The sequence below is a fragment of the Agrilus planipennis genome, unplaced genomic scaffold (assembly GCF_000699045.2).
Source record: "Agrilus planipennis isolate EAB-ADULT unplaced genomic scaffold, Apla_2.0 scaffold67, whole genome shotgun sequence".
Classification (NCBI taxonomy): Eukaryota; Metazoa; Arthropoda; class Insecta; order Coleoptera; family Buprestidae; genus Agrilus; species Agrilus planipennis.
The window spans coordinates 980,303-1,001,968 of record NW_020438908.1 but is presented as its reverse complement, the minus strand read 5'-3'; the positions used below and the strand labels follow the sequence as shown (position 1 = coordinate 1,001,968).

At 35.6% G+C, this 21,666-nt stretch overlaps 1 protein-coding gene across 1 annotated transcript in view; it reads left to right on the top strand.

The window, feature by feature from the left end:
• LOC108733634 (stress-activated protein kinase JNK) overlaps positions 1-21,666 on the top strand; it is a 289,264-nt gene that overhangs the window by 52,804 nt on the left and 214,794 nt on the right. Inside the window, exon 2 of the mRNA XM_018464880.2 lies at positions 9,693-9,800. The gene's annotated coding sequence lies outside the window, so the exon portion shown is untranslated. The remainder of the gene's footprint in view (positions 1-9,692; positions 9,801-21,666) is intronic.

Genomic DNA, 21,666 nt, shown 5'->3' with positions numbered 1-21,666 from the left:
AATACATTGCGCTAGCTAGTCAGTCATTGTGAACTTTATACAAATCACGAACTTTGTTAACTCTGATTCCGAATTCTCAATGGATTCGCGATCAGTAACTCGAATCGTTAATTACGAATTACCAGACGCTATGTTTAATAGTGCAGCGTTAACTCTGTTATTTGAATGTCTAATTGCTTCAACTGTTCGTCTGTTTTTACTGAGGGAACGTGTTGACCATGTTGCCAGAATTATATCCTAGCTTTATTATTATATTATTACCTATTTAGGGCTCTGTCTTGATATGGATACTGGGAACTATCTTCTTAAAGGACAATAACTTTGAAATTGAACTAGTATAAACCGTCCAAAGATTGGATGGTACCGTTGTCATTGGTTCACAGCAAACATATTACAAGTGTGGCATTCCTTCATAACGTAATTTATAGATTCCGTCGGCGGATGTTTAGCCAAATACATTACAACATCCTTTCCTATGAGCAAAAATACTAGTAAGAAGGGTAGAAAATATGTGGCTAGCATAATATGCGGGGCAAGTCGTATAGCGTCAGCAGATTGCGCTCTTTCATACCCTGCACAGTAAGGCAGTACGCATCCGATTTGAATGTAGGCAAGCAGATTTTGTTAACGTTTTGAGTTTGACAGCTGGAAATACCGAAATTGATGTGCGGTTGCTCCTCGCGCAGCATACGAACGCGTTTTCCATCCTTTATTGATGATGATGCTTTCAGACTTATTCGCTTGGCATTAACTCACTTCCAATATGTCAAAAAAATTTTAATCAAAATCACCCTAAACTCTCGCTTGGAGTGCTAGAAAGTGATCGCCTGCCCTAATACATAAAATTGCTCCTTCCCTGACGCAGTGGATTTGAGGTATTAAATAGAAAAAAAGTTGTAAAGCTACTATTAGCTAACAAATATTGTTTTAAAAATTCTAAGAACATTTTGGGACATCACACGGCCGTTGTTTGGCCGTCCGTATGCGTTTTTTGGGAAAAATTACTACTATTTTTGCATGAAACTTTACTGTAGTAGCTTCGGGTGGGGCAGCAGCTCTATCAAATAATAAATTGTATTGTAAATAGGCTTCAGCAAATGCCAAAATTTAAGTTAAAAGTCTCTACAACAGCTACAATCCCTGTATCTTTTTAAGTGTTATTAGGTATAATTTTTGGTTCTTCAAAGAAAATTTTTTCTCGCTTTAAACAGAAATACCTGTTTTCGTCACCTTTAAATATTTTTTTCACCCATACGCTTCTTCACAAAATAACATACAGTAAGAATTAACTTAACTAAAAGGCCGTTACACACTACACCTCGTTAACATATATACAATTACAAAAAATATATAGTTGGGACGTTCAAAATTGGCAGGCCGCAATAAAACTGTCGCACTTAGTTTCATCTTTCAGCTTAGGTACTAATTAGACTAAAGCGGTTGCTGACAATGTTTGTTGTAGGGAATATCGTAAACATAGAAAAGAGATGTAAGGTAGGAATTGCAGCGGACACTAAAATAGAAAAAGGAATAACATTGCGCCGGTTAAGAAAGAGATACAGACAAGCAGAATTGACCATGTTGCCAGCATTGGACTTATTATTACAAGTACATACATTAATGTAAACTAGCATTTTTAATTTTTTATACTATTTTTTATTTTAGTTTTTATATTAAGTATTACTTTAACAGTATATATATTGTGTACGCTTAGGATTAACGTTATCACATGATATTTAACATTTTGTTATTTATTATTTTACTTATACAATTATGCAGTCTTTTTAAAGTGTAATTTTAATTATTCTGCTGTACGTTTTTATTATTTTATTTGTAGGTATGTGTTTTATATATTAATGCTACATGTGAAACATTAATTATTGCACTTTATGGATACACCTATTTTTTTTGGAAATTGCATTCAACTTAAGATTGTAAGGGTTGTAAGTATTTGAGATGTACTAGAATGTGTTGGCCATTATTACAATATGAAGATGTTCCATCAGGTGCAAAACGTTAATGGGGTTTTGTAAATAATAGGAAACCTTATTACTGTATCTGCTATGATTTTTGTACAGTACTTGAGAATTGAGAACTGTACAAAGGGATATTCTATTACGTGTAATTGTTAAAATTCATATAAATTCTTATAAAAATCATAATGGGGGAGTTCTTAAAGAGAAACCAGACTAAGAGGGCAGCAGCTCTTTCAGTACTCACAACGCACAATACTGCGATGTGGAAAGCAACGGGAAAACACCACATTATGATCCCGAGTAAAACGTTCAACTACTGAAATTAAATGATGACGTCCTCTGGGGTAAAACACTCCAGACGTAAACTAGTCCCCCATTCGGATGTCCGGGTTGGGACTACCTCAGGGGATGTCATCAATAACTGCAATAGAGTTACGTGGATAGAAAAGGTTAGAAATGAAGAGGTATTAGTAAGAATAGGAGAACAGAGGACTATATGGAAATATAATATAATAAGAAATAGGTGAGACAGGTTGGTAGGATACCTTCTCAGACATGAAGGTCTAGTCAGAGACATATAAAAAACACAAAAACAAGACAGAAGAGGTAGACCTATATTTGATTATTGTTTGCAAATAGTTAAGGATGTGGAATGTTTTAGTTTTAGGGAAATGCGAAGATTGGCTGAGGATAGGAAGGAGTTTAGGTGCGTGTCCAACTAGTCTTAGGACTGACGACCTTATGTTGATCATAATGATGAATGAAATGTGTAATTTCTATGTTCGATGAAAGTTTTGGCGTAGCTGTATATTATAATTAAGGGGAAGATATTGAAATCATAATAAGGGGTATTGAATTCGCGATAAAGCACTCCTCTGAGATAATTTCTCTATCTCTGTTTGCGCTGCCGCTTTAAAGACAATTCAGTTGGTTGGAAATGTCTCGTGTTATTTTACCGAAACCGGCTTTCAGGTCTTGTTGATTTTCAATATCGCGCTCACTTGATTTCATATCTGTAGGCGCCTCTTAAGTGGTCACTCTCGGAATCTCTCGACTACCTGCAGTATGCCAGAAGGAGAGAGTTCCTTTTTGTTCCTAGCCCTTCGTCTGAATTATTAATGACGATAGAGAGCACGTGGCGCAGTACAAAGGCGACTGAAATTAAACTGTACGCACTCTGATCTCCCGTGCCTTTAATAACGATTTCACACAGGGTACCTTTTTGAAAATACATGCTGTACGCTTTGATAAGACCCTTTGCTTCTAAATTGGATGTCTGCTACGCTTCAGTTGGTAAGGTATACGAATCCGATACGTAATCTTCGGTTCGGTGAGGAATATTTCCATTAATTAAATAGTGGTTTGTAGGTCTTCCTGTTTTAAGCAACGGAATTTTATTATTGGACCTATGATGTCTATCTGTCTTACTGTCACAAAGCTTTATCTCAGTAATGGTAAATACTAGACAGCTGAAAGTTTTCACAGATTGAGTATTACATTCATATGGATATTTGGACGCTATTAAGGCACGAACATGCTTTAAAAATATTTTTGTCTGTTTGTTTGACTGCTTGTACGGACTTATTTTCGAAATAGCTGAAATGATTCGAGTGGACTTCTTAGACATGAACTGGAGGTTATTTGGAGTAATCTAGGTTACTATTGTAAATTCCTTGTTGGCTATACCATTTGCATTTATTGTAAATAAATAAGCAATTAAAAGCCAGTACTTATCTAAACAATTACCTTATTTTGAACATTGGCTATCAAAGTACACAAACGATATATCATGAGCTTTCTCATGAGAATTGAAGGAGCTTCTAACTACACTTCAAGGAGAGTAGTACAATCGGTTCTCTACCTCTTGTGGTAAGATGAACGCAGGATTCCCCCATAGGGGTGTTTTATCTTCCATTAGCTGGTGCGTAGTGATAGCAGAACTTTCAGAAGAGGGCTTCCAAGCGATAGGCTTCGCGGATGACAATGGACAATTGCCCGTTTGAAACATTGATGCACTGACTCTAAACTTTTTGTAAATCCGAAGAAGGCAAAAAGAATTGTGTTCACGAGGAACTACAAGTGGAATAAAACCTGTCCCCTTTAGATTAGAGGACAGTAATTTACTAGACATATCGTTAGTTATGATCCTTGAAGATTATTAGACTTAGTTGTTTACCTTGGAGTACTTCTGCACAGGAAGATATCTTGAAAAGATAACCTAAGGTGTCCTAAAATGACAACCTGGGCTTTCTGACGCAGAAACCCACAGCCTATCTTTGAAAAACTAGGAAACTAGTATTTTTGAGGGTGCACCTAAATCCAAAGTTTTCTACGTTGCCTTAGTCTGGTGGAGCAGTATGACCCTGTTAACCCCTAGCAGAGCTATAAAAATTCTTCGTGAGAGGCTTGGTGCTAAGGAGTATTTCCGGGACAATGAGGTCTACTCTTGGATATTAAACTCGTGAAAGTTGTAATAATTTATAGGATAAATAACATTCATAGAGTAAGGTGGATCACATTGATTAAGGGAGTCATTGGTGAGATGCTCCCTCTCCGTGTTAAACCCTTACTCTTTTCAACAAGAAATACAATGTAGTCTGGTCCTTGAGTAAAATCTCCATCTTGTGTGGGGGAACCTAAGGTTTACTGATGCGATTAGGAATACAGGGATTAGTGGAATTGGCGTATACAACCTGCGAAGTGGGAGTAGGTATTAATTGCTTTTGGGTCAGTTTGCAACACCCATAGGCACGTGTATATGTGTCTGCACTGATTAGAAAGGCGCTTTGGGTACCCTTACAAGGTCTTCGACAAATTCGAAGCTGTTGAAGGATTGCCACCAAGCCCTCAATGGACTTGGGATCTAAACCCTACCGATTACTGAAGGCACGATTGGTCTGATCCACAGTTGCTGTGCCATGTTATCTTATTTTTATTATGCTAATGTTAAAATAAAATAATAAAATAATTCGAAGTGGTCTGTATTCTGTAGAAACTGCCAGACGCGGATCGCGATTTCGATCATTTTGAATCTCATCAGTGCGTCGCAGGCAGCTCCGACAGAACACAGACCAACTTTTACCTGCTGCCTTAACAGAGCGTTTTAGAAAATACCACAAATGGCGCAGTAAACGCCATCTGTAGTACGATGCTACATTTTAGGATTACGTATGCTTCAACAAGGTCCGTTTAAATATATGGATATCTACTTGCTGAAACGAATCCCGGCTCACCTCAACGTGGTAAGCATGTTACCATAATCGAATAAACTAATTCGAAGTGGTCTGTATTCTGTCGAAACTGGCAGCAGACGTTGTTGGAGCATACGTAATCCTAAAATGTAGCATCGTACTACAGATGGCGTTTACTGCGCCATTTGTGGTATTTTCCATGCTGATGTTAATTTTCCATTGTTTCATAGAGCGGTATATTATTACAAATTATCATTCAACTTGAAGGGTTAACGCTTGATTTTTTTCTCTTTTTTACATTTCCATGAACCATTGCCTGTTGCTAAAGCAACATAGACTTAATAAATATGGTATAAAACTCTCAGTACGCGAGTATAACTCGCATTTATTTCAGTTTTTTTTAATTAAACACTAGGCTGTCTGAACTAGTTAGTCCACAAATGTCGTGTGTGAGAGACCACCGAGTCATATTTAAAGAAACATCATGCATAAGCTGTAAGAAAATAGACTCAAATGACGAAGCAGATTTCAAATGCTGTGTTCATCAATTTTTGACGAATTTGAAGTTATGACGCTATAATATGTAAAGAATTGTTATTCCCATTATAATATTAAATATAATGCCATGTGATAGATGGAGTTTCTAAGTACATATCATATGAAAAATTCAATGTGGCGCATAGCGGACGTTATGTGGATGGCATGTTCTAGAAAATGAAGTCAAATAAAATAGGAAGGCAGATGGTTTCAAGAGCAAGTATGAGGAGGGAGGGTTGGAAAAGCCTTCCCAGAAGGGAGGTGCGGAAACCAAATAAATTAAAATGAAACAATTTTTGAGGTTATTCTATGGAATTTTTCCATTTTGAATATATTCAGTACCCTGTGTTTTAATAAACGGTACGGGAAGGAGATGAAGGGGAATAGGTTAGGTTGGGTTATTAGAGTGACCTCAATACATTTTCTGAATAATTTCATTGTAAACAATACACGTATGGCCAGGTAATAATAGTAAGAGAAAATTCCGTCGTCGATATTACAACAATGATGTTGAAACATGAAACCGTGCTGATGTAAATTTTGTTTTTACGAGAAATTACGAAAGTGGATTAGCGCTCCCGTGCCGTTTTATTCGAAACATATCCTCGCAGTGGTAGTTGCCCGCGATTTTCTGGCAAACAGCTCGCAATCATAATGACCCATTATTAAAGTTAACCGGTTTAATTCGCCAACTTCCTGCAGCCTCGCTTTCCGAGCTTGGAAACGTAAATGAGGCGGAAAGCGGAAAATGGAAAACGGTCGTTTTCCATGTTCACGGGAATCGCGTGGATATAACACTCACCTGCCGTCGTTTGTTCTTTCGAGTATGAAATTGTTACGGGTGGGTCATGGAGGTCAACTACCAGAGAAATGCAAAGGTATACCATACCACACCCTAACACGGAAACTGCCCAACCAAATGCTAATAGGCAAAAGAATAAGTGATATAGCAGCAAGGGTTACTATTAGTGATATGAATATTCGGTTATTATTCGGTATTCGGCCGATTCGATCACTTTTCTTAATATTCTGCATTCTGCCGAATATTACGCAATATTCCAATTCATCGAAGAAAAAAGACGCATATATTACTCAAAAATTTGTTATGGTGAATAAAAATAAATTTTTCGGCATTTGTCGGGAGTAAACAATTGCGTTTCTCTTCGTAAATCACTCCTGCTTCTTAAAAAAGCTATTCACTGTACTCAGTACTAGTAGGGGCTGTTTGCCGAATATTCGGCGCTTCGGTCGAGAGCGTGGCCGAATATTCGGTATTCGATGTTCGGTATTCGGCCAAATCAGGATTCGTTGCATCACTAATTACTATTATTATCGAATTTACATTTATGTTGAGAAAATTGATACTAATTGGATGTAACGTAATGCCTTTTCTATCCTATTATTATAGTCGGTAAATAATTAATTTATGTCAGTTCTGGTCAGACAAGGATACACACTGTCGCTCCTACTTTTCAATCTGTATATCGAAGACGCGATAAACAAACAATACAGATAAGCTGTCTTTTATTAGATAACTATATGAATGCTATTATAAATATATATAGGCCCACGTAATCAAGCCTTAAATATAGAATAAAGGAGCATGCATACAACTATTATGGACTGCAGATATAAATAATATTGTAGCGACCACGAGCGTGATTGTGTGCGAACGAGCATACGTGTGTGTGAGCGGCTTATCGATTCGCCGACTAGCCGCGGGCGCTTTTCTACATGTGCGCCGTATCTGTAGACGTGTGTGTCGTACCTGCGTTCCGGGAAAGCAATTAAACCGTTCAAAGAAAACGAGACTTTTCTGGACGGCTGGAGAATGTTCCCGAAAGGAGGCAAGGGAGTATAAAAAGGAAGAGACGATCGCCGAAGTACAGGAGGAATAAATTGACCGTTGCAGAGGTGAATCAAGAGATAAATTGAAAGTGATAGAAGTGAAATAAATAGAACAGTGAATAGTAACAGTAGTGTAAATAAATAGAATAATTACCTAAGTTTAGTAATAAATTAATAGTGTTTTTAAGTCCTTCAATAATAAGTAGTGTAAATAAATATTTTTCTTCTTAAAATTTAATTTGTTAAACCCACGAACATTACAATATTTAATTATTTTAATTGACTAAAGCAAATAATTGAATTTAATGGAAAAATTAGCAAATTAATAAATCATTATTGGGAGTAGAAGATATCAATTATAACGAATTATGTGTCTATAAATAATAAACCCTCGCATTTTCCGGTAATCAGTGAATCATAATCAATACAATGTTCGGAAATTCCTTTCATGATAGTCGTTTCATTTGCGTTTCTGTATGTACGTTTATTTGACTAGAAAGTAACAATGTTTCATCGCGAATGCATTATAATTGATTTATACTTACATAAAAACGCGGATTCACGTGTTTATTGTAGATTGTTTTAACTAAGAGCAGAAGAACATCACAACTTTCGAAAATCACTAAAGGTGTTTTCGGCCCATTTCATATTTTTGCTATCATTGATGTGTAAAATACAATCAAAATGCCAATTTACTATCAACACTTTCTCGAAATAAATAAAAGTAAATTGTTGATTAAGAACTTAATTAATTTGGTTTAACACATACACAGGGTGTTTCTGAAATATATAGAAGCTCAACAGGCGGTGACAAGGCATTATAAAATAAGAAAAATAAGTAATTGTGATTGACGATGTCTATGTTATAGCCAGCTTAGAACAAAATTTTTTTTTCGAAGTTGTAGGCTTTATATGTATGTAGTTAGTCGAAGTCATTGGCACTAGGTCAACGTGCCAGTGTCATAGAATAGTATTATTACATTGACCAGTGCGTGAGTTTCTAGCCGAACAGTTTTCTAGACGCTGGTGGATGTACTTTAATCGGCGCTTAGTCCAGATTTAAATCCGCTTGACTACTTTGCATTGGGTTGTATGGAACGTATATTTACCAGTTTTTATCATTGGGTTGTAGTGTAGGGACATGTGTGTGTTTGTTTTTCTAATGAGGGGATATGGCTATTGACGAACTACCCATACGAAAAGGGTAACGCACCTTAACAATACCTCACTGCTGATTTGGAAATTTAGCCTACAATTAATAAAATTACAATTATTACCTCTCCAGAGATTAATTTATCTGTTAATGTTTACGTAACAATTTTTTATTGTGTTCTTAATACCATGTCGAGGTTTATTTTAAATAATACTATATACTATCAGTGATGAACAAAGTAATTTAATTAATTTTTATTGTAATGGAGTCTAAACAATTTTATGTGTAGTATCGCAGTAGTAACCTATTATTAGTCTTTCCACAACTTTCAGTGTTTACATTCTCCATTTATATAGCTGCTTAGTTGTTATCGCAATTTCATTACACGACCGTTTTCTTTTGGTTTTGTTGCTTGTCCCTTAACCACTCTCCTTTACTTACCATGCGAGTCTCTATTGCACCTGGTTAACACTCTCCAATGCTTGTTATTTATTTATGAAACGCCCTGTATAAGCCTTATTGGTCGCATATCCAATTTGGCAAGTACTTACCTAAGATCCTTACCATGCATTTGAAATACTACTATCAGTTCGATAGATGGCGATATGATGCCCTTACTTATTATTTGGGCAATCAATTAAAGAATGGGTACAATTGTCCAAACTAACCATAATATAATAATACAAAATGGCAACTGACAAATAATAACTTTAGGACCACAGCTGTGGTGTGATATAACGATGCTTTTTACTTTTCTACTCTTGGCTGCTTGCTTTTTCATTGCTACCAACTGTTCACGCGAGCACACTTGCGTCTCTGGCGGTTGGCAGCAGAAATTTGTGCAGAACGGCCAGATTACCTTCAAAGAATGTTCTGCTCGATGATTTGTAAAATGTCATTTTAATGTTAATATATCATTTCATCGGCGGTAATTTTGTTTATTTTGTAATTTGTTCTAAATTATGACCGAGTTTCTTTTTGTTTCAGGAACACTGGCAACTTCCCACCAAATACTTTTTTTCGAATGTTTAAGTGAAAATATAAGATCAACAACTGGTTAAAATTTTATTCTTCATAAAATGAAACATTCGTAAGGTGAGTGGGCACCCTCTTTAGTGGTTGTTATTACATATTATTGCAATTGTGGTGCAGGTGTATTATTTGTTAATATTTTTATTTTTTTGAATAAATTTGTTCTTAGTATTTACATCTACGCATATTGGAGGCTACCGTGGAACACAGTATAACTTTATAAGGAAACATTGTTTACATATTCTCAGTTTTGATTTAAAATATAGAGAATATGAAACATTCATGTAAATGAATCAAGTTTTTATCGCCATTAAAGCTATACTTTGTTAGGTAATTTAGACACTACAGAAAAAAATTTCTGTAGAAACACACACATACTATCACGAGGTAAATTGTTACATAAGATTTTTTGTTAATTATTTATTTTAATTATCTGATTATGTGTTTTTATTATTTTGTCGTGACTGGGCGTAAGGTATTAAAATGATAAGAAAGGCGAGATTGGAAAACAATAACAACTTTATTATATAGTAAAGTAAAATAGATATGAAATTTGAAAAGACACTAACTACAAATGGATTTAGAGTCAGTTGTAAAGTAATTTAGATAGATAACATTACAAATAAAAACTGAACAAAAACATTTATAAGAAGGATCCTCTTCTCAATGCAGATCAATACACCTTAAATGTTAACAAAATCGCATACGTTGATGGGATCGTTAGAATCATCTTGACCAGGAGCTAGTGCCACAAACACTTAGGGTTTCTTAGCGGTTATCCATTCAGGATAGAGTCTTTTTGTTAACGCGTTCCCGAGTCTACTGTCTGTGATTAGACCATCGATCCCCGTTCACGCGCTAAACTTATTGTTGAATCAATGATTATTTGTACATAGTTCAACATGGGTCATTAACTGGTTCTAGAAGTTTCTTTGATTTAGCTGATTTGGTGTAAAACTGATGAAATTTCCGGTACTAACTTGGTTAAAAATCCTCTTTGTCTTTTTCGATGACTTCGTGAAGTTCTATAATTAAATACAATAACTAAATACAGTAACCAGAATTATCGAGCTCCTGTTAATTTCTGTTTGTACTTAGATAATTCTTTGAAAAAATTCTTTTCGCTTACTGTCTAGTTGCTGCAGAATGCCAATGCAGTTTTATAGTACTAAACATGTGCAGCGCACCCACATCATTTCACCACAAGCCGGCACTTCGACAACGAATTCACTACATTTAAATTAGAAATGTATTTTACTGGAATTATTGAATATGTATTATTCATGAATTTTAGTGGAATTGCTCAGTGGAAGTCTACTTTAAATTTTTGTTGTCGTTTCCTCTTTATCTCATCATTTTGTATTTATTTAATGCCATTTAGGCCAGTGTCCTTTAGGTGTTCAGAAATTTAAATACTGTTTCATACGATTCGGTGAACTGGATCGGTGGAGTATTGATCGCATGAAACTTCCCAATAATCCTAATTAAAGGGTTGTAAGTCTTTGTTGTTGATTGAACAACACTGTAAGAATATACAGTGTCTTCCAATCGGCGTACAATACAGAAAACTAAACGGAGAATAGACAATAGAGCGGTAAACAGAACGGTGAATGAAACGAAACGCGCAGCTTGACTGTCACTCTCCTGTTTGGTGCTGATGGCACGCTTCTTGAGGTTGGAAATGTGGTGAGACAGAGAAAGACAACATAGAACCATTAATAACGGACAAGAGAAGGAAAGGTGAGTAGTGGTCGAAAATGCAGAAACTGCAGGTTAAGTAAATAAAGGAATAAGATGTAGAGAGAGACGATGAAATGGAAAACGAGGTATTATGGTTTGTGTTAAGGCATTTAAAGAAGATTGAAACTTGAAAACAAGTAGTAATAAGAAAAAGGTTCATGGAAGAGACAGGCAGTTTTTCTGAGAGAATTTTAGAAAAGTAGCACATTTGTTTCTTTCATGACGAGTAAGCGCTCTCGTATCAGTTTCAGTATTCAGTTCAAGTTTGTGAAATCTGTCCATAAACAGGGTTACGTGTAGGTTAAGGTTATAAGTGTTAAGTTTTGCATATAGTGTTGTTTTTTTTTAACGCAGCAAGAGTATTTCATTTGACCATACAAGTCCATTGGTTATCCTGAGCTTACGAAATGATATTGTAATGTTCGTGGGTTTAACAAATTAACTTTTATGAAGAAAACTATTTATTTACACTAATTATTATTTAACTTAAAAACACTATTAAATTATTACTAAACTTCGGTAATTATTCTATTTATTTCACTTCTATCACTGTCAATTTATTTCTTAATTCACTTTTACAACGGTCAATTTATTTCTCGATTCACTTCTGCAACGGTCCATTTATTTCTACTCCTGTCTCGGCAATCGTCTCTTTCTTTATATACTATATACTCTTTTGTGTCCTTTCTGGAACTTTCTCGAGCAGTCCGGAAAAGTCTCGTTTTCTTTGAACTGTTTAATTGCTTTCCCAGAACGCAGGTACGACACACACGTTTACAGATATGGCGTACATGAAGAAAGGCGCCCGCGGCTAGTCGGCGAATCGATAAGCCGCTTACACACACGTATGTCCGATCGCACACAATCACGCTCGTGGTCGCTACAATGTGTAGCGAATTACGCACGCATTGCTTGTGTTGTGTATATTCAAATAATTAGTAGGTTAACCTACGAAATAGTGAAATTCAACAAAAATCAATAGTACCTAATTTTAGCTCCCTTTGGGATAACGTTTCTATAAAAGCGTTGTTTTCTGTGGAGAATATAGAAAGGTATAATAAGATTTTATATTTTATCGTATTCTGTGATACAAATACGAATAAAAATTTTCACTTTCATCTGAGTTTATCTGTTCGAAAGCGATTGATTGAATAAAGTGCCCTTGGGGGTGATTTCTGCCGAAAAGGGAAGCGAAACTCATTTTGTAAAGGTGGGGATAGAATGTTCCTCATTTTAAAATCTATTTTTTTCCGAATGTTTGCGGTTATTGGAATTTCAGGAACGCAATTTTGTTTTTCTCATTAGCCCAGCATTCTTAGACCCATTCATTTATTGATAGAATTAGAGAAAATTTAATTGAACCGAATGAAATGAGCTGACATACGACCACGTTCTCCTATTAACATTATTTTTATTAAATGCTGACGGTTACATGAACAATTAAATAAGCAGTTCCCGATTATTAAAATGTACCTAGCTAGTACCAGTGAAAGTACCAAATTATTGAAATTGGAGCTATAGATAATGCTAGAAACTACTACAGTATTTTTTTTTAAACGTAAATGCTTATGAAATGTGATAAAGATTTGAAGCTAGCTTTAGGAAACCTTATGAGTCCTTGTTTTGATCATAGAAAAGGGCATTTAAACATATCAGCTGTCAAAAATATATTCTGCAGTTCATTAATTTGTAGCAATTCCATATGAGAAAGGCAGAAAGAATACAACCTGGAATAGACAAAAATTGCCACGTGATGTACAGGCGAAAAGAGTTTGGGAAACATTGATACAGTCTATTTCAATTTGTTAGAATTGTGACCTTGAAGAAATCCGCGCGAAGATAGAAAGAATACACACTAGGCGTGAGCAAGACAGATATAGTTGAAACAAGCTTGAACGAGCAGAGCCCCGATGGGCGGTCTCAGGAGATCGGCTAGAACTGTACAGTACTATACGAAAATGGTTAGCAATTTGTTAAAACAAAAATGTATATAAATTAACAATAGAAAACAAAGCAAAAAATTTATAGGTGTATAGAACGTTAAATTAATTCACTTGTTATTATTTTTGGCTAAATATACTTTTAAATAAAGCATATTCTTAAATTTTAACGAGGCAGTTTAAAAAATTTTGCAAATGGTACTGTACACTTTTGTCTAGTTCTCGCTCGATGATCGGTGGAGAAATGAGCTCCGCAGACAAATATGATTGAATTTTGAATTATGCTACGGCGCATCCTGATAAAGGGAAGGGACATATCTCCAACTTCTTGATACGAACAGTAAAAGGAAATCATTTTTTCATGAACGTGACTTTTAACCTTGTAATGACGTGATAGCCCATGTGTATCGACGTTTGTATTAACTTTGCTGCCTATTTCATTATTTGTCAATGTCACGAGCGCTGTAGGTAACAATTGAGGATTATTTCAAAAAAATTTGTTGTCATATGGAGTCTTCATTCTTCAACAATGCGAGGGATTTGCACAGTTCATTAAAAAAGTTTAGAAACTAATTTTGTAACGAAAAAATAAGAATTTGACTGCGTTGTTCATACTGCCGCTGAAACAACTTTTAGAACTCGTTTTTTGGAATCACATTCCACTCAACGGCCTCTTTAATTCTTTAAAACATTCTTTCTCCATTGCGAAGTCTGGCGAAGCCATATTTGGGGCGTAGGGCTTGTGATGAATAATGGCTGCCGATATTTGTGTGACGAGTATCGAGGAAATGGGTTTTTCGCGAAAAAGGAGGGAGTTACCGCACTGATGCGGTACAATTCCAATCAGTGACGAGCAAAGCAAGACGAAGACTTCCCGTCTTGATATTGGTTTTGGTAGCTTGGTCTTGCTTTTTGTTTTGCTTAAATACTTGTAGTCTTGACCTTAGACTTGCTGATATAATCTCGGTCTTGGTCTTCGTCTTGCATGTTAAGTCTCGGTTTTGCTCATTTAATCTGATACAATGGTTTATTTAAATAATTTTTTTATGCTCAAATTTTTCATTTTTACTTTCACAATTGTGTTACTTTTGTCACATGATTTACACAATCCGGAAATATCGTCCTTTAAATCGAAAAAAATAAATTGAAGTAGTCTGTATTCTGTCGAAGCTGCCAGACGCGGATCGCGATTTCGATCTTTTTGGATCTCATCAGCAGGTCGTAGACAACTCCGACAGAACACAGACCAACTTTAACCTGATGTCTTAACACCACGTTTTATAAAATACCACAAATGGCGCAGTAAACGCCATCTGTAGTACCGCGTCTAGCAGTTTCGACAGAATACAGACCACTTCGAATTATTTTATTCGATTATGGTAACGTGCTTATCACGTAGTGGTTAGCTACGCCGGAATTCGTTTCAGCAAGTAGATATCCATATATTTAAATGGACCTTGTTGGAGCATACGTAATCCTAAAATGTAGCATCGTCGTTTACCGCGACATTTGTGGTATTTTCTAAAAAGTCCTTTAAATCAACAATATCGAAAAATCCATTAAAATTTCTAGGATTCAAGTTTTTTAGATAGATAGAATTAGTATAAAGACAGCTTTAGTTTTGGTCTTGGTGCTTTTTCACAAGACTAATATCAAGATTGCAAGGGCAAGACTAATTTTACTCATCACTAATTCCAGTTCGAATCCGTAGACGGGGCAGGATTTCCTTATTGATAATCCTGCCCTTTCGCGGATTGTCTTTCAGTGGTTGTCCACCGTTCTTGAATCTCCACTTCCACTTAAACAATTGTCAACATGCGAATGATTTCGAACGATTTTCTCTCAATTTGAAACAAAATCTGATTACGGCATGCTGATCTATTTGGAAAATTGTGACGCGGTAAAATCTTAATTAGGTGTAAATAAAGAATGTTACTACATAGTTCCGCAGTTGGATAACAGATGGTGCAAGTACAATAAAGTTAGTCCTGAAACTTCTTGAATGAACTATGTATATTTTTTATGTATGATAACTTCATGAATAGTCATCTACCAACCACCCCTTCTAAGAAATTAGCATATAAAATAGAATGCGCAGAGGGTGCTTAGGGAATACTATTAAATCGAGGAAGTAAGTAAACGAGTGTTGAAATTTCGCGTCCCTTGCTTGTTGTTCATTTTGTTGTTATCGATGAACGTCTTGTGTTTGAAACTGGCGCCTGCATATTATTGGGGTGAGCGAGAGGGTGAATTCATTTAGGCAGAGGGATCAGGCGAACTATAAATATTAATCGTGTTAATGAAGATTAATTAGTTATTGATCTGGAGCGAGAAAATCTTATACATCTTATTAAAATCCCGGTTTATTATTTTCTGTACAAAATTTGTTCAAATGAAGATGAATTTTATTCTAGCATGTAATTATGATGCAGTATTCTATTACACGTAGTGATGAATATGCACAAAACTTCTCCATGTATCGAATTAGGTTTATACCTATTAATTAAATGGGTTAATTCGTTTTCCTAATTTTGAGGACAAATCGTGTTATGATTATTTTACTGGTTTATAGCGGCGGTACTAATTGTTAATCTGAAAATTAATGTTAATTTTGATAACATCCTGTTGTTATTTTACGATAGGCAATAAATTATTATTGCGTTTGCAGTTTATTACTGGAAATGCTTTTTACTAGCTGCCTCGTTCAGATAGAACCGGACTAAAATAAATATTAATGAACTGCTTACTTTAATAAAGTGCGAAAGTTTTTGTCGTTAGTGACGTTTTTAGCTTGAATCGAAACTCAGTTTTTTCTACATTAGCCTTGAGCCTTGTTCTGGTTTTGACCCATTCATCCACCTCCTCGTAGTTGTTCATTTATAAAAATAAATAAAACGTATTTATTTCAGCAGTCTTGAATTACACAGGACGTAACTGAAATAAGTGCACTACAATACAAGAAAATTAAGTAAACGTTTGTATGGCCGAATATTCATAGTTTTCAAGAAAAACATAGTTGTAGGTAAATGCAACTCCGGCCCTAGTAAAGAAACAGGTCGACGCAACGCCGCATTCAATCAATTGGTAATTACTAGCATCAATGTTGTATTTTTTTTATTTGTATTTCTATTTTTACTTATGTAGTGTTTGTTATTTGTTTGATTAGATTAAGTGTGTAAATGTTACAATCAACCTGTAATAGCTGTTTATTCTTTTAACGTTTAAGCTTTGTATTTATTTCTGTGTAGTTCAATGAACTAATTTGACAAAAAGTCTGTCATTGGAGTATGTGATAATAATTTTTTCCATAATTTTACTCGCAAAATAACAGTTGCTGCGTCCTTATGATTTGCTGCGAGTGCAAGCCTTTCTTGAAACTGATTTTCAGCCGTGAGTAGACTTGTTAGTTATTTCGAAAGAAAAATGCTACAGAGGATAATCTTTTCCATAAGGTGTTGTTTAACGACAAATGCTGCTTCACGCGGACGGAATTTAGAATTTTCACATCAATCGCTATAGGTGTGACGTAAGTCCGCATGTCGTGCATATCCTTCGTGATTTTGACAACGTTTATCGATAAATGTGTGCTGCAGAATTTTTGGAGATTCGCTGTTCGGACGGTATGTTATACCCCCACGTTTAACTGGCGATACAAGAGACTATTGAATGTACTTATACCGCTGCAATTATGTGGACGTTATGTTATTTCACATGATGATGCACCCTCTCACCAGTGCGTGAGTTTATTGATTGGCAGTTTTAGACGGAGTATTGGATTCTACGTATGAGGTTGTATGAAACTGGATGTGTACAAAACCACATGTACAGCCATGATGGTCTCTACGGTCGCGCGATGTTCGCTCGCTGCAAATGAAATAGGTCAAATTTGACTCCGTTCGATGTTTCTAGTAATGCAGAAATATTTTAAGGTCGTCCCTTTCGTGTATTATCTTTGCTGTCTTCGCCACCCTTTACATACTGAAACGTTCAACTCACCTAAAAAGGGTGGATTTCATTAGTGCGTTACTGTTTTAGCAGTTGTCATCATTTCAATAACTCCATGAGAATTTTTAATAAACCAAAGTCATTCAGTGAAAATTTTTTTAATTTCAGTTCTTTACAAGTATTTAGGATAATTCGCTTCTTAACAATTTTTTTAAACATAAAACCCCTCCCAGACGCTACCCGGGCGCCCTTGAAAATCCGAATGAATAGCAGCTCTATCATGTATACATCGCTTAAATACAATCTAAGAAGTTCAGTTCATGCATTTATTGGACAAACTACGTACGTTATAGTGAAATCCGTTTATGTGGTTCTGATTAGCAGACAAATAGATTTCATTTATAATAATTTATTGCTGATAACGAGAAAAAAATAATTGTTTAATTTCTTCCTTGTCGTAACGATCTGTGTACATTTCTGAAGATGTAGAATTCTTTTGTTTTTCGACGAGTTGAATAATTTGAAATTGAATTCCAACATTTAGTGCCTCAGTAAAACTTCGTTCAAGTATCTAATCGTCGGTTCGCTTTGCTAAAATTCCATTACTTGTTCGTGTTTGAAGTTCAACTTAATTGTGTATGTCAAATAAAACGGTAATGTAAATACAAGGGTCCATAAATTAGGAACAAAAAACTCGAAAAGGTCGGTGTATACAGAATGGAAACTCCCGAGTATTTCTGTTTTTTCGTACCGTGTAAAGTATTTCTAACGATACTTAAGGGATGGAGCATTTTTGAAGTTCCATTTCTTCTGGAGGCCAGTTGAACAGCAGAAATTTTGAAAGTAGAAATTGATGTTTGTTATTATCACTATCATCATCATTAGTACTAATGTGATTATTTATTGTTATTAGTAGTTGATGACGCCTGGTTTGACGAACTTGTTTTATGATTAAAACTCACGTTAGTTTTTTAATGTGCTGTTTATTCAAACTTGACACTTTAATAAGAACCTAACGCTAAAAAATATTAATATTACTTAACTATTATTTTACGAAACGGCTTGTAATATATTTGACTAGTTCTGCTGATTGTCACACTTGTGATTGTCGCTGGTGATTGTCACTGATGATTGTCACGCTGGATTGTCACTTGATTGTTACTGTTCTTACGATTGTTACACTTCTCTGTGGTTGTCACCTATTCACTTGTTACTTATTCTGTTTGATGAATATGATGATTGGTCTTTTATCCTTTTTTCGGATATTAACAAGAATTGGATTAAGACGGAGAGTAGGTGGAGTTAGTAAAGTTTACAAACATTAATTGGATTAGGAATAGAAGAAACAGGGTGATTGGTCCAAGATAAGAAAGTGGGGTATAAGGGGTGTGGTTTGATAAGAAGAGAAAGGGAGAGATCGGTGTACGTGCAAGTGTCCAGCGTGCAACAATTCTTGGTATTGATCGATTGTATCGACCATTGTACTCTAACGAAAATATTAATAGATTTTACAACAGCAAATAAAGATAAGGAATACGAAGGATTTGAAATACAATTATGTTGGGATAAACCCCTACTAATGACACACCTATCATTAAAAATCAATATACAAATATACAATGGAAAAGATACCTAGGAATAAACTAATTGTTTGCAAATTAAACAAAATAAAGTAAAAGTAACTTATTTAAATGACTAACAACCCCAATTACAAAATTACACCTAAAAACTATAGCGAAACAATGGACATAGAACGTTGACACTCAACAGTAGTAATCATTTAAAGTCGGACGCGCCTGGAATTCTTTTGGGCCCGGGACGCTCAACTATATTTAATCCAACCTTGATAGATACTGGATAAAAACGCTAAATTATCCCATTATTGAGATAATACGGAAGGCTTAAACAGTTTGAAAGTGTCACTCCAGATCTATCGCCTACGTTCCAAATTAAGATATTGGAATTTTAAGAAGAATAGCTATTAGAATACTTTTAACTGTTTTGAGGTAAAGAAGCACAATCTACGATCTAACGACTCATTATACAGGGTGTAGCAGAAATAAGTGTGGATCTTGCAGAAAATTATAGGACGCTATAAAACATGAAAATTAAGTAAATGTTCGAATGTCCTAATGTTCACTGTTTTCGAGAAAACCGTAGTTGAAAGCGCAGGTAAATTCAACTCCGGCTCTGGTATAGAAATACGACCCGTAACGCTCAACTCAAACGGCTAGTGATTACCAGTGTAGAGGACACAAACTAGTACTTTTCGGAGGCAAAAAATAAAACGTCTGTACAATAGCCGTAACAGGCGATTTATTTATGGTCCTCAACAAAAAATATCTGTTCGACAACTACCCACCGGGGGTAACTTTCTAAAAGTTGACCCTCGTGTATGAAAAATTGAAGACTGGATAGTTGGTCAGAATATAACGCATTGAAAGGTTCTCTTCACTTCCCAAGATTAAATAAAAAAGGAAATTAAAATAGTTCATACGATTACACATTAGTTTTATTCACGACTCCCGAGTTTCCCAAAACCAGTATCAGTGTAGTATCTGTTTTGTATTTTTTTGCTTATGTATTGTTTATTTGTTAGACTAGATTAAGTATAATTGAAGGTACAAAGAAAGTCGAAGTAGTCAGTGTTCTGTCGAAACTACCAGGCTCGGATCGCGATTTCGATCTTGTTGGATCTCATCAGCGCGCCGCAGACAGTTTCGACAGGACACAGTGCAACTGTACCTGCTACCTAAACAAACCTCGTTTCATGAAATCCTACAAAACACGGTAAACGTCACCTGTACACTGTCCATTTTCAATTTATTTGTTGGATTCTGGTAACGTTTCTATCACATAGTGATGAGCTACGCCGTGGATTCAGTTCAGCAAGTACAGGCCTGACGCTGGAAGCTGGCGGAAATTTTAAAATGGCGTGGATGCGCGGTGACAAAAGTAGGCAGTTTTAGGTATAAAGATTGCAGCCCTCATTCTTCAGTGTTCCTATCAGGGGCGTAGATTCAATATTTAAAAATAGGGATCAGTGAGCAAGTAATAGACATACAAACAGAAGAACTAATTGTTGATGTTGGTGACAGTGATAGAGATTCTCATGACGACAGTGAATGTGAAAACTAACTATAAAATAAAAGCAATAGGTTAATTTTTTGTTTTTGATAAATCATGTTTTTACATTATTTTCTAGTACGCTACTGTCCCATCTGTATTAATACTATAATTTACGCCTACTGAAAGCTTATTTGTGTATCGGTTCCAAGTGACTTACCCAAATAGGTCATAAATGGGCAAGTACCTGCGCGACCGCTCGCCAGCTTCCTTCGTCAGGCCTGTAGATATCTATGTATTTAAATGGACCTTATGAGAATATTTCACTAAATATAGCACTGTACTACAGATGACGTTTACGGTGCCATCTGTAAGATTTCATAATAAGGGTTGTTTGTGATGGTCAAACTCTAGTAGCCGTTTATTCTTCTATCGTTTAAACTTTGTGTGAGGCGATCTATACGCAGTTCAATAAACTAATTCAGCAATGCAATTATTAGTGTAGGTCAGGCAGTGTGGAAAAGTTGTTATAAAAATGTGTTACGGTACGTATTTACGGGTTATTTGAACCAAATTGATTTTCAGCCTCGAATGGATTTGTGTCTGTGGTTTCGAAAAAAAAAAGTGCTGCAAAGCCTAATTTTTTCCATCATAAGGTGTTGTTTACAGACAAATTTGCTTCACGCGGGACCGGATTTTGAATTTTTACAGTATCAGCAGTCACTATTGCTGCGACGCAAATCTGTCTTACATCCTATCAGTTTTCAAGAACGGTTTTCGGTAAATGTGGGGTGCGAAATTTTTGGAGGCTTATTTTGATATGCTAATTTACAACCACCAAAAAAGGTAACGCGCCTTGGCGATACTTCATTGGTGGTGTGGAAATTTACCTTAATAAAATTACAACTATCGAAATGATGCTGATTTATCGGCTGATCTTTACGTAACTTTCATTTTTTGAAATGAAACTTCTTTACGCACGGTAGGGTAAGTTCGTTTCATGCGGGTTGCTATCCAACGAAATCATGCGACGGATGTCCCACCTACTCGGCCACGTAGTCGAGTTCGTAGTGGCGATCGCTTGAGTCGTGAGCGCGCTTCAATGCAACTTTCGTTACAGGCAACTCCGGCATGTATAGTGTAAAATTTAAATTCATAATGTACAAATTATACCATTAAACCAATTTCTTAACCCCTATGCCGGTATGTTTGTGTATTTGAAGAAGTTTCACTTCAGT